We start from the raw sequence: 13,432 nt of genomic DNA on the forward strand, positions 1-13,432 counted from the left end.
GCTTTAGTCTGTGACCTCATCAACGACACTGGTCTGTTCTATGACCCAGGGCAAGGACTGAGAGCCAATCTAGAGGGTAGGAGAGGCTTCTCATCAAGATCTCATTTCCTGGTGAGACCCTTTTCTGTCTTATTTATTGTGAGGGACACAAACATAAAACACAAGCGCACATACATATAAACACGTACACACACATAGAGACCCAAACACTTAAATATACCCACACAGATGCTTATACCTATATAAACACACATATCCTCACATGAACATGCATGTAATAGTCACTCAGACACACATACACTCAAACGTGCATTAACACACTTAAACATACACATACACACTCATATAAACTAACACACTCACACACCCAAATTCACACACACATTTACCTAATGACACACTTATGTTCACACATGATATGCACAAATTCATACCATGTTCCTTTAACTACACACATGTTTGCATCCACACTGTCATCACCCAACATGAAAAGGGCCTCCTGGGACACCTGGTGGCTCAGTCGGTTAACCATCAGACTTCAGCTCGAGTCATGATCCTTCTGCTCCTGGAGGTACCAGTGTTGGAACACACTTCCTCCAAAACACTTCTCTCCATTCCCCTCCTACCTCTGCCCAGCGTCACTAACTGTACTCCTCTGTCTCCCAAATCCAACCATCTCAAAAAGGTAATGGGCTGGAAATAACCCCAATATTCCAAAAGTAACCCTAACAATGGCCACACAGCCAGCACCTAGGAAAATATACTCTGCTCCAGAATGAAAGGCCACCGCATGAAGGAAAATACCACAGAGCTTTACGGAGTGATGAAAAGTCACACTTGCACCTACAATGAGACGAAGTTCCCTGGTGGAGAGAGAAAATACTGTAATTGTACTCTCTCTTACCAAATAAACCCAGAGACTTGTTTTATTAAAAAAAAGGGGGGGATGCCAACACACAAAAAATAAGTAGATCAATAGAAGATAAAAGTAGTCCAGAAAAAGATTACATTATATATTTGAATTTTTAACAGATAAAGTAAATAACAAAACTCTGCGAGGAAAAAGAAGCCTCAGTCAATAAATGATACTGAAAAATTTTACTCACTATTTTTTTAAATAAACATTGGCCTCATCTCATATAAAACAACTTGGAATATTTTCAGGTAGTGCTAGGTTTGTGTTCATGGGTTTAAGCCCTGCGCTGGGCTCTGTGCTGACAGCTAGCTCAGGGCCTGGAGCCTGTTTCAGATTCGGTGTCTCCCTCTCTCTCTGACCCTCCCCTGCTTGTGCTGCCTCTCTCTGTCTCTCAAAAATAAATAAATAAATAAACATTAAAAATTTTTTTTAATGTGTAGAAAGAAAATATAAGTTAACACCTTTATTAATGATAGGATGGTTTTTTAAATTTCTATGCTATCAATCATCACAAGCATCAAGAATCCTTGTCACCTTTTTTTTTTTAACTTTATCACTTAAAAAAAACCCTCGCTGTTTCAATTTGCATTTCTCTGCTTTTTAGTGAAACTGCAGTGAGCAGTTCGGTAAAGGAAATGAACAGGCAATCCCCAGGAGAAGGATTACAGATGGCTGGTAAACATATGAGATGTTAGGCCCAACTCAGCCTAACTATAATGAGGAAACTACAAATTAAAAACACATGATGTGCAGTGTATTGCTTTCGCCCAGAAGACAAGCAAGAATGAAAAGGACTGACAGTACTCAGTGCTAGTGAGGGCGTAAGGAAGTGAATACTTTTATATTCTATTGGTCACAGAGTCTTTCTCGAAGGAAACTTGATAATACCCATTACAACTAAAAGTGGACTGCTCCTTCGCTCAGCCTTTTACTCATCCATCTCATTCCCACGAGACATTCACATTTTGGACTATGTGCATAAAATAACACATAGAGAAATATTGGTTGTATTTTTTATTATTTTTTTATTATTTTCTATTTGAGAGAGAGAGAGAGACAGAGAGAGACAGAGAGAGACAGAGTGTGTGTGTGAGCAGAAGAGAGGTGCAGAAGGAGAGAGGGAGAGAGAAAGCAGCAGAGACAGGCTTCATGCTCAGCTCAGAGCCCAAAGCGAGGCTTGATCCCACGTCCCTGCGATCATGACCTGAGCCTTAACCAAGAGTCAGACGCTCAACAAACTGAGCCACCCAGGCACCCTGCACTATTATTTATAATAGGGGAAAAGGAGGAAGCATTTCAAAGATCCACTGAAAGAAAGACGTAGTTACATAAATTGCTACATAACCAAATTGTGGAATACCCTAAAAAAAAAAGGTCTACATGTGCTAATAAATAAATTCATGGTACGTGCAAAAAGCAAAATGCAAGGGAATTTCCCTTCAGTGAAAATAAAACATGACACTCTCTCCCACAAAAGCCCCAAGCCACGTCTTTCTCTGTGCATGGAAAAGTGTAGAGGTCATTGAAGGTAATCACACCCCCCGGAAATGGTGGTGAGCTCGGGAAGAGGAAGAGAGATCAGATGGGGCTGTAGGAGACTATTTTCCAGAGATGGCCACACCCATGAATCCCATCCCACGAACTCTTTTTACAACATGAAGCTGACCCTTCTCCATTGGAGATATGTGGCCCTTCTTCAGGAAGCAGGGTGAACTTTCTAATAGAAAGCAGAGAAGTGATGCTTCCAGACTTTCAAGGCTGGGTCATAAAAGACAATAGGACTTCCTCCGGTTCTATCTCTGTGTGTCTCTCTTTCTGCTTTCCTTTGGACTCGGCCACCACATCATGAGGAAGTCCAGGCTACACAGAAAGGGCACATGGAGGGGTTCCAACCAGCAGCCCTGGCAAAGGTTCCCAGCAGACCAGCCCCCACACGAGTGAATGAGCCTTTGGATGATTCTGCCTTCTAGCCTTTGAATCTTCCAGCTGGAACCCCAAACGTCTCAGAGCAGAGACTTGCCATCCCCTCTGAATTCAGCTACCTGCGCTGCCGGAATGCCTGATCCTCAGAAACTGGGAGCATATGGGGGCTATTTGTTATGCAGCTATCACAATTGAACAGAGTTTGATTTTACCTGTCATGTTTAAATACATTCTAGTTCGACAGCTCATTGACCAGCATCTACACCATAAGCTCAGTCCTGGTGGGGCTCTGCGGTTCCTCAAGGACAACATGGGAGTTTGACCCCTTCCACCCCTCATCCCTGTGTTTGTTAGCTCGCAGTATTCACGTACGACAGTTTCAGAAGTGTGCATCTGTACCCCTCTGGGAAACTACCTTATTAACTACATTACAGTGTTTATATACACTTGCTTTTGTGTTTAGCCTTACGTTTTCGGGTCAAAACACTATTTTCCAAAGTCACATGAGCCAGCTCCTTTATTCCCCCAGGAATCTACACATGTTCAACAATCCTGCCACGTAGGCATGACTAACCCTACTTTATAGGGGAAGGTTGAAGCTCAGAGGGGTGAAGTGAGGGGTGAGGTGAGGCACAGGTAGGAGGAATGAAGTGGGGTGCTTACATCCCAATCCCAGAGGCAGGGCGGCTTTGCCATGCTGCCCAGACGCTCTTTCCTGTGGGCTGCTTCCCAACAGGCGACTTAGAGCAAGGTTCCACCAAAGATGTACAAATATCCTTCACCCACATGTGGTCTCTGAGTTGCTTCTGTCCACAGGAAGGCGCTCTTTCCCAGCCCCTCCCCTGCTCCCTGCAGATACTTAGCTGAGTAAGGCCACCCATTCAGGGTCCCTGCCCTCCCCTGGGGAAAAGGAGGGAAGAACAGTTAAGGCCAAGGCCCGCCCAGCCCACTGCGTCACCGGCGCTGAAGTCTTCCAGCTGGTTCTCTGGCCTTGCCAAAAACTTCCGCGCTCCACTGCTGTAGCCGGCAGGGTTGGTGTGCAGAACTCCAAAAAGACCAACACAGCATTTTCTCAGAGCTCTGACTCCCGGCCAGCTCATCTTAGCTCACACATTGCATGTAAACCCTGAACCTCATCAAGAAGGCCTGGGGCGCTTTCCAGTCTTAAGTTCTCTTCCAAAATTACTCTTAGCAGCCTCGGGGTTTCTCAGCTGGGAAGAGGCTAACAGGAAACAAACCAGCCAGACGCACGGTGGGAAGCGGAGATGCCACTCCTCACTTCCCTTCACTCTGAACTCCAGGGGTTGGCTCGTGCCGCAATCTATGCTACTGGGAGAGTCAGGTCATTCACCCCAGAGCCCATGAGTGTCCAGAAACTGCCTATCTGCTCAACCAAGAAGCTTGATATTGCTTACAGGGGTGCATCAGTCCTGACATTTCTGTGGCCATCCTGCTATATAAAATGTCTTGGGGCACCTGGGTGGCTCAGTCAGTTAAGCGTCTGACTCTTGATTTCAACTCAGGTAGTGATCTCACAGTTTGTGAGTTCAAGCCCCCGGAATCCGGCTCTGCACTGTTGATGCGTAGCCTGCTTGGGATTCTCTTCCTCTCCCTTGCTCTCTGCCCCTCCCCCAATTGTGCATGCATGCTCTCTCTCTCTCTCTTTTTTCTCTCTCCAAATAAATAAATAGACTTTATTTTTTTAATGTTTGTTTATTTTTGAGAGAAAGAGAGAGTGAGCAAGGGAAGGAGCAGAGAGAGAGGTAGACATAGAATTCGGAGCAGGCTCCAGGCTCCGAGCTGTCAGCACAGAGCCCAACACGGGGCTCAAACCCACGAATCGTGAGATCATGACCTGAGCCAAAGTCAGATGTTCAACTGACTGAGCCACCCAGGTGCCCCTAAATAAGTAAACTTTAAAATGAGTTTAAGTGAGCAATACTTAATGAGCAATACTCTTCTTCATACTAGAAAATAGAGTGCCATGAGGCAGAACCAGCTACCCTACCACCACCCCGCAGAGAGCTCCTGTTACCAGACTTAACACCCAAAGGAGGGAAAGCCGTGAGCTGCCTGGGCTTCTACCGGCCAGGTGCAGGGGGGGCTTCAAAGTGAGGAGTTTCTCCCAGTGAAGATCAATCCCCAGGAATTACTGATGACCTCATCCTTGTGCCAACGCTGCAGAGAAAGTGCCAGAAGGTATCGGACAGTGTGAGGATTAGAGTAAGGAAGTACTCTCTTTTTAGTCCATTTTCTGTTGCTTCTTGTAACTATTTAAAAAGAAGTGAGTCAGTGGACCACGTAAGGAAAAACTCAGCCACAGGGAAATGTGATATGAAGAACTCTTCCTCAGGCTCCCCAAGCAAGTGGGGAAGGGAGCTTTGCTTTTTTTTCCTTCAGCCTTAATAACAGGCTGCTGCTTCTCCGTGGTTTGTTTGGAGTTGTCTCAGGGTTTTGACCTTAACCTCGGGGCGCCCACACAAATAGCCTAGGCCTTCTCTGTCATCAGAGAGCAGGGAGGGGGACACCCTCCGGGCTGGGTGCTGGGGCAGGACTGTGGCTGTGCTCCAGGGCCCCAAGCCCTGCTTCCCCCCTGCCTAGCTCCAGTTCCGGGGATCTCAAATGTTCAGTGAAATTTCTGGATGCAGAAGTGTCTTCTTCCAACATATACTTCCTGGGAAGGGTGAGTTCAGCCGGTAGGAAGGACAACCCAGCTGGAGGCCATGTACATCATGACCCAGGAGTTCCAGGATCCTGGCAGCTGGCCATTCCAAGTGCATGTTCTTAGCCACGCTGGGAGTTCTGGGGAAAGGGTTGTGTCTTCCCTCTTTGTCCAAAATATGCTGGCCATAGGCCACCCTGGACACAGTTCTCAGGCCACCAATTGCTAACCCATGCTGAATGAACCTTCTAGAAGTATGGCTCCAACTTAAAAGGTGAGATCCCAGGATCCCAAAGGCCAACAGCATATTACCACAATTTCTAAGCATGCTGGGCTTACTTCCATGCAGCCTTCAGCTCACATCCAAAGCATTTGGGATCCCCACTGGAAAGTAGCACGTATGCTCACAGATAACTAGGGTGATTTACGTCCAAACCCACAATTAGAAGAGCTCTTGCAGGCCCCACTTTAAGACTGGCTTCTTCCCCTCCAGTCCTTCAGAAAAAGGGTCTCTTCTGTAAGATGATACAGTCCCATAATGGATGGCAAAGGTGTCCCAGGACAGGCCAGCCACTGTCCCTTCACCAACACACCACGCACAGCCCTAGAGCTAATCCCAGGCCCTCCAGGAATGACTTCTGGGAAGGCTGAGTTAGGCTGTGTGAAAGTCCTACAGGAAATTTCCCCGGAAAGGAACCTGAGGTTAAGACTTAGGGGCCCAAGTGTGAGGCAATACATTCAGCATTCAGGGACACCCACCAGCCACACCCTGACCGGGCAGTGAGCCTGGCTCCGGCCCCCCTTCACGTGGGGGGAGGGGGCTTTCAGTTTCACTCTTCTTGGCCTCTCTTGGTTAGATTTATTCCTAAATATTCTATTCTTTCTGAGCCTGTGTATATGAAACTGTTTTCTTAATATCTTTTACAGATCATTCCTATTGTACAGAAATGCAACTTTTTTTTATTCAACATTGCTGACTTCTATTAATTCTGTTTTTTCTACATTTCTTTGGATTTTCCTATATATAAGATCATGTCATCTGCAAATATAGTTTTACTTCTCTCCTTACAATCTGGATCCCCTTTGTTTCTTTCTCTTTCCAAATTGGCCTGGCAAGAATTTCAGTCTACGCTGAATCAAAGTGCTGAAAGCCAGCGTCTTTGTCTTGTTCCTTATCTTCAGGGAAAGATGTCAGCCTTTCACCATTGAGAATGTTGTTAGCTGTGGGCTTTTATAAGTGGCTGTTTTCATGTTAAGGAAGTTCCCTTTGAATCCTAGTTTACAGACTGCTTTCATCATGAAAGGATGTTGATTTTGTCTAGTGCTTTTTCTGCATCAATGAACATGATTATGTGAGATGGTTTCCCTTCATTGTATGAATGTGGGGCATTACATTTCTGGACTTCCAAAATAGTGAACTGCACTTTGCTCTCCCAGGATCCCGTCTGGCTTTGCTCACATAGGGACGTCTGCTTCTCATGCCGCTCGCCCCACCCCTTGCTCCGTGTGACCATCACGCTCAGGCTGGTGAAATGGCAGGAGCTCATGGGCAGGGGGACTGGCTTCAGTGAGGCAGAGCTGGGCTCTAGCGCATCCACAGTGCACGGGGAATGGACAGAAGGTGGCTGGAGACGTGAGCCGCACACCTGTCCACCTGTCACCTGAACCAGCCAGCGTCATGAGCACTGTGAGCACCCACTCCCGGGGAGGAGAGAGAAGCCCTTCCAGTGTTAGGGAGAAGGAGATCAGCTTCGCTTGGTTCACTTTACAAGGGGAAGACCCCTCGCCTCGGAAACCATCCCAAGTTCACCGTGGCTGCCAGAAATTCAGCAACTGTAATAAAGATCAGAGGCCAGCGCATATGAATTATTTATTATTTATAGGAGAACACGATAAGTATTTGCATATTATTCTAATTTTGACTTATAGTTTTAAAATGATTCCCCAAAACTTGAAGATAGCCCAGCAAATTTATCATTTCATTGGAAGACAACACCTTTTAGGCTATTTACATAACACAAATTCACAGGCAGCAGCACATTATAGATTTTGAAATGCCACTTTACAGGCAAAAAAAAAATTATATTGTTTACCTGCCTTATGGAAAGAGATGTGGAGGCTCATTTGAACCACAAAGTATATGCAAGTTTAAGGTCACTTATTAGAAAATTATACGCCACAAACATCAGTAATGCAATAAGGAGCAGGCATACTGTAGGCTCAACACTCAACCCACAACAAATTAAACTGATCACTATAAAGCCCAACTAAGATAATTAAAAGGCAAGAATAGCAGCAATTGAAAATTGATCTCTCAAGACCTCACTGATGAGGTTCTGGAAACAAAGCATGCTTCCCCCAAATTACTGGTTTTCTCTCTGCACGACAGATGTGCGGGGCGGCAGGCGGGGGGTGCTCGGCGGTGCTGAATGAGAGCCAGATAGGTGTCTTAGCAGGACCCCAAATTCCAATCCTTACAAAACCCAATACTGACCTCTTTTCATATATAAATGCCAAACGTTTGGAACCAAAAGTAATTCAGATTGCCAGTGTGAAGCCCTCAGTCGAGTGCAAAAGATGAAGTGAGCATCACCATGCATTATTCCTCCATAAAGGTGAAATGGTGACTTCCATTTCTAATGAGTTCGTGGCCAAGACAGGCATCAAATGGGTGCAGAGGCCACCTCGTACTGGCCAGTGAGAGTTAATCGTTAAATCTTTTAAGCACTTTTTGCAAACCAGCTGTTAAACATGGTCCTTATCAAAATTAAACTCAGAGAGACTTACAAATAAGTAAATTAAATTAAACACAAAACTAATAAATACTTAAAATTCACCAATTTCTATTTTATTACATCTTATGACACACTGGCAGCTTGTAAGAGGATTTGGAGGGAGTATTCACATTGCGGTATTTGGCAAAGGCTAAAATCAAGGCCTTCCCTAGCCCACCCCTCCACCACCCCTCTCTGTGAGCGGGCTGTTGAACATTCACCATCAACCCCAGGGAGCTCCGGCAGGCAACTCCTGGAAGGTCTGGCTATGAAGACAAGCCCGTTGGGCAATTTTCTCCCAGTAACTCTAACTTTTGAGAAGTTTCCGTAATACAGACTGTATCTTTTTAAAATTAAGTAATTATTTATTGATGTATGGTTGACATAAAATATATTGTTTCAGATGTGCAACATAGTGATTCAATAATTATATACATTATACAATGCTCACCACAATAGGTATAGTTTCCATCTGTCACCATACAAAGTTGTTACAATATTACTCACTATATTCCCTATGTTGTATTCTTCATCCACATAATTTATTTATTTTATAACTGGAAGTTTGTACCTCTTAATCCCCTTTACCCATTTTGCCCATCTCCTGGCTCCCTCCTCTCCAGTAACCACCAGTTTGCTCTCTGGTTTATTACAACATTATTTACAATAGCCAAGATATGAAGGCAATCTAAGCATTCATTGATGGATACAAAAGATGCGTATATATGCGATGGAATATTACCGAATCATAAAAGAGATCTTGCCATTTAAGATGGACAACATAGATATACCTACAGGGTATAATGCTAAGTGAAAAAAGTCACAGAAAGACAAACACCATGTGATTTTACTTTATGTGGAATCTAGAAACAAACAAAACAAACTAATGAAAAGCAGAAATAGACTCATATATATAGGTTGTATCCTAATCTCCTTCAGGGTAGTGCTCAGGACCCTCCACCTGCATATGAGTCACAGTTTAGAAAGGACACTCCCATTCACCATCTTATGGTTCTCACAGCAACCCAGGAATGGGGCAAAGGAGTATTTGCCCCGCTCAAATAAATGAAGAAACGAAGCCTCAGAAGAGTAAGGGAGGTTTTCTGGATTCACATAGTCTGTAAACTAGGAATCTAGCTTTTTTGACTAGATTAGCTACATGTGGTGGGCACATTTTATTTAGAAACGGGTCCGGGAGAGGAGGAGGAATGGAAGGAGGGAAAGAGGAGGAGGAAGGGAAGGAGGGAAACAGGAGGAGGAAGGAAGGAGGGGAAGGAAGGGGGAGGGGAGGAAGAGGGGGAGGAGCACAACAAGGGGAGGAAAAAATAAATGCAAAGTCCAGAGCTGGTATACTCTGGTCAAAAAACAAATGAAAAAATTTTCTGGCGATGTTTAGCAATAACTTTAAGCCTGTGATACCGTCTTAGCAAACTCCACTTCTAGAGATTTATCCTTCAGGAGGGATGTGCCTAAGATTTTGCTACCCCGTTTTCAGTGCAATGTCATTTACACTCATAAACTCAGACAGGACCTGTGTCCCAAGCAAGAGTGTGGGCTAAACTGATTGGGTTGCATCAGCCTCACCCGGGAGCTTGTTAGAAATACAAATTCTTGAGCTTTACCCAGTGTGGGGCAGCAATCTGTGTTTTATTTTGTATTTGTAGAGAGGGGGGACGCAAACAGAGAGATAGAGAAGAGAGGCAATCTTAAGCAAGCTTCATGCTCAGCAGAGAGTCCAATGCGGGACTCAAGCCCACAACCCTGGGATCAAGACCTGAGCCAAAATCAAGAGTCAGATGCTCAACGAACTGAGCCACACAGGCGCCCCCAGAAATCTGTGTTTAAATAAGGCCTCCCTGGGACTGATTTGGATGCCTAATAAGGTTTGGGAACCCTTGGATTAAATAAATTATGGGACAACTAAACAAAGAGATACAAGGCAGTTCAAGAAGAAAGCAAACTAGTATGTTCACAGTGTAGTAAGTAAAAACATATAGCATATGATACTGGTTATATAAAACACAGTACATGTACATATACATGCTGACACACACGTAAAGTCTGGAATGACCCCCACCACAGTGTATGCAACGTACATATTTGGAAAAGCAGCATACATATTTGAAAAATGCATAATTTTTGTGCAATAAGCATTTAAGACAACAAGCAATTCTTTCTACATTTATTTAACTACTAATGAAATAAAAATAAAATATAGGCCCACAAGCAAGATTTTGCAAAGCCCCATGCCTCCTACCCATCCATCCCTAGGATACTCCACACCAGGGCCAGTGGGCGAGGCCTGGGGCCTGGGGATAGCATCAGCCTCTGGGTCAGAGCAGCACTTGCCTCACTGGGTGCATCAAACAGGTCTGGGGTGAGGGACAGAAACCCATCCCTGTCTGCACAGGGTTAAAATAAACTGGCTAGAGAGAAGCCCCGTGGGAAAGACATGACATTTGTTTGCAAGGAAATATAAACAAGGACAAATGAAGACAGAGAAATGTGGCTCAGCGAGAGCCTGATCAAAGCCAGCTGGGCAAGCGGGCTTGGCTGTAAGGAAGAGGGCAGGGCGGAAGGCTCCCTGGGCCAGCCTGGGGGCAGGGCCGGGCAGCCTCTAGCTGTGGGGCTGCCCAAGGGAGTCTGGCCTGGAACACAAACACAGCTAGGGGAAGTTGGGTGTGATGGGCCTCGGGCACTTGAGACCTAGATTAGTGGTTCCAGTTGCCCCCAGGGAGAGAAGGTCCACACAGATTTCTGTCCTCTGGACTCTAAAGTTGTAGAACAGTAAAGAGTCAGCATCCATTACCAACAAGTGTGCCAGGCATAGAGCAGGGCATTTCGTTTCATCATTTAATCCTTCTAGTGGTCCTGGGGGAGACCACTCACCCCCACTCACACTTTTCCAGTCTAACTTGGCCAAGGTCAAATATCTGCTAAGCTGCAGAGCAGACATCTCAGCTGGGACTGAGCGGACATCTGCAGGGCACAGGCTTTCCCCATCATGGCAAGCTCAGCTGTCACCAATGCCCCCAGAGTCCTCCCGGACCCTTCCTGTGGTCCTCCCTGCCCCTCTGGGCACCAGCCCCAGCCCACAGCTCCTCCTCCCACTGCTGTCCACCCCTCCTGAGCACCTGAGCCCCTTACAAAGCTAGTATGAGTGCTGGGCTTGGCATTATTTCCACCCTGAAAAGGCTAAGGCAGCTCTGCAATGCTTATTTAAAATTGTGCCAGGCAAACGCTAAGCACATGTTATAAATTATCATTAATTTAAAGAGACATTTCCCTTTGGGAGACCAAGTGCTTCACTGATTTCATGAACAACAGCTGAGGCTTAGAAGTTACGCTACACTTAAGTGTTCTCTCTTGGCCTTGGCCTTGGCCTAAATATGACCTTTAGTTGTTTGCCCTCATTGCTTTTAGAGCACAGACTCAGGCTCCCCACTGAGAACTGGGAGGTGGTGGAGGGGCCTCCTGCAAGCCCCAGATGATGTCTGAGAGGGTGACTGACACTGCCCCCCCCCCCCCCCGCCCGCCCGCCACCAACAGGTTCCAGGTAGGAGCTGCTTCTGGCACAGTCCTGGTGTCCTGTCTGTCCCTCCTCCCCTTTCTTACTGTCACTTCCCTAAAGGTGAGTCATCACCATCCTCCTGTTGGAAGTCATTGAAAGGGGGTGATTTTAGCCCACCTGAAGCACATCATGCCCATCCTCGCTAGCCTCCCTCCATATTCCCTTTTTTATTTTTTCTTCTTTTTTTTAATTCAAGTATAATTATTACCTAGGGTTATTTTAGTTTCCAGTATAAAATATAATGATTCAACAATTCTACACATTTTGCGGTGCTCAAGATAGGTGTGCTCTTACTCCCCCTTTGTCTGTTTCGCCCCACCATCGTTGCTCATGGGGACATTGGAGGTTTCTCACAGCAAAACTTCTGAAAATTTCATTTTAGACATTGTTTCCTCTCTAAAAAGTTTCACTTGTGGAAAATCTTCTCTCCCTACTAGAGTGGATCCTCTTCCTGCTGTTCTGCTCTTCTGCCCACCCCCGCTCTGGGGAAGTGGAGTCAGCCCCCTCAACCTGGACTTATTACCAGGGGAGGCACCCCACAATTTAGGTGCACCATGTTGTGCTTTACGACTTCAGTCCTTCTTTCAGGGTCAGGCCACACCCAGGGCCACATGAAGACCTGAGTGTCCGGATTCTGTGCCTGCCGTCACTCCTAGAGGTTCCCATACTGATTTAAGAGTGTCCCAGATTGGCCCATCTGACTAATGGGAGTAACAGCCATCTCTAATCTAGCCTAGAGAAGAGAAGCTAGCCAGAGAAGAGAAAGGGCACCACCTTGACCTGCTACTTACTCTGCCTCTCCTGATACCCACAGGTCCCTGTCATGTCCCTGTCTGCAGCTGTCCCCACAGCGTCTCTACCCCTACCCTCTACCTCACCCAGGCCCTGGCCTGTCTGGCCCCTAATCTTGTTTCTACCAGGTTATTGTCCTTCCTGCTGTAGCAGCCCTATTATTCATTCTATCCCCCGCTTACCTGGGGACTCTCTGGGCTGGGACCACCTGAGGGCGCCCCCTAAGACTGGCAGAAGTGGTTCTTATCTCTCTCACTCCCTTTAAGGGCAGTGTGGCATCAGAGCCACAACACCGTGGGTTTGAGCCCCGCATTGGGCTCTGTGCTGACAGCAAGCTCAGAGCCTGGAGCCTGCTTTAGATTCTGTGTCTCCCTCTCTCTCTGACCTTCCCCTGCTCACACTGTCTCTCTCTGTCTCTCAAAAATAAATTAATAATAAAAAACATTTAAAAAAAAAGAATAAAATTTCTACCACTCTGGAAAACATGGAGTTTCCTCAAAAGACTAAAAATAGAACTATCCTACGACCCAGCAATTGCACTACTAGGGATTTATTCAAAAGACACTAAAATGCTGAGTTGAAGGGGCACATGCACCAGTCTTTATAGCAGCGCTATCAACAATAGCCAAATCATGGAAAGGGCCCAAATGTCCACTGACTGATGAATGGATAAAGATGTGGTATATATATATGCAATGGAATACTAGTCAGTGGTCAAAAAGAATGAATGAAGTCTTATCATCTGCAACAACATGGGTGGGACTGGAGAGTATTATGCTAAGTGAAATAAGTCA

General features: G+C 45.8%; 1 long non-coding RNA gene across 1 annotated transcript; it reads left to right on the forward strand.

The window, feature by feature from the left end:
• The first annotated feature begins 51 nt into the window (after nucleotides 1-51).
• Nucleotides 52-7,351, forward strand: LOC115273027. Its single transcript, XR_003900618.1, has 3 exons — nucleotides 52-111; nucleotides 4,811-5,038; nucleotides 6,939-7,351. It is a non-coding gene; the product is annotated as an uncharacterized LOC115273027 (long non-coding RNA).
• Nucleotides 7,352-13,432: the final 6,081 nt, after the last annotated feature.

Source organism: Suricata suricatta, chromosome 2 (assembly GCF_006229205.1).
Source record: "Suricata suricatta isolate VVHF042 chromosome 2, meerkat_22Aug2017_6uvM2_HiC, whole genome shotgun sequence".
NCBI lineage: Eukaryota > Metazoa > Chordata > Mammalia > Carnivora > Herpestidae > Suricata > Suricata suricatta.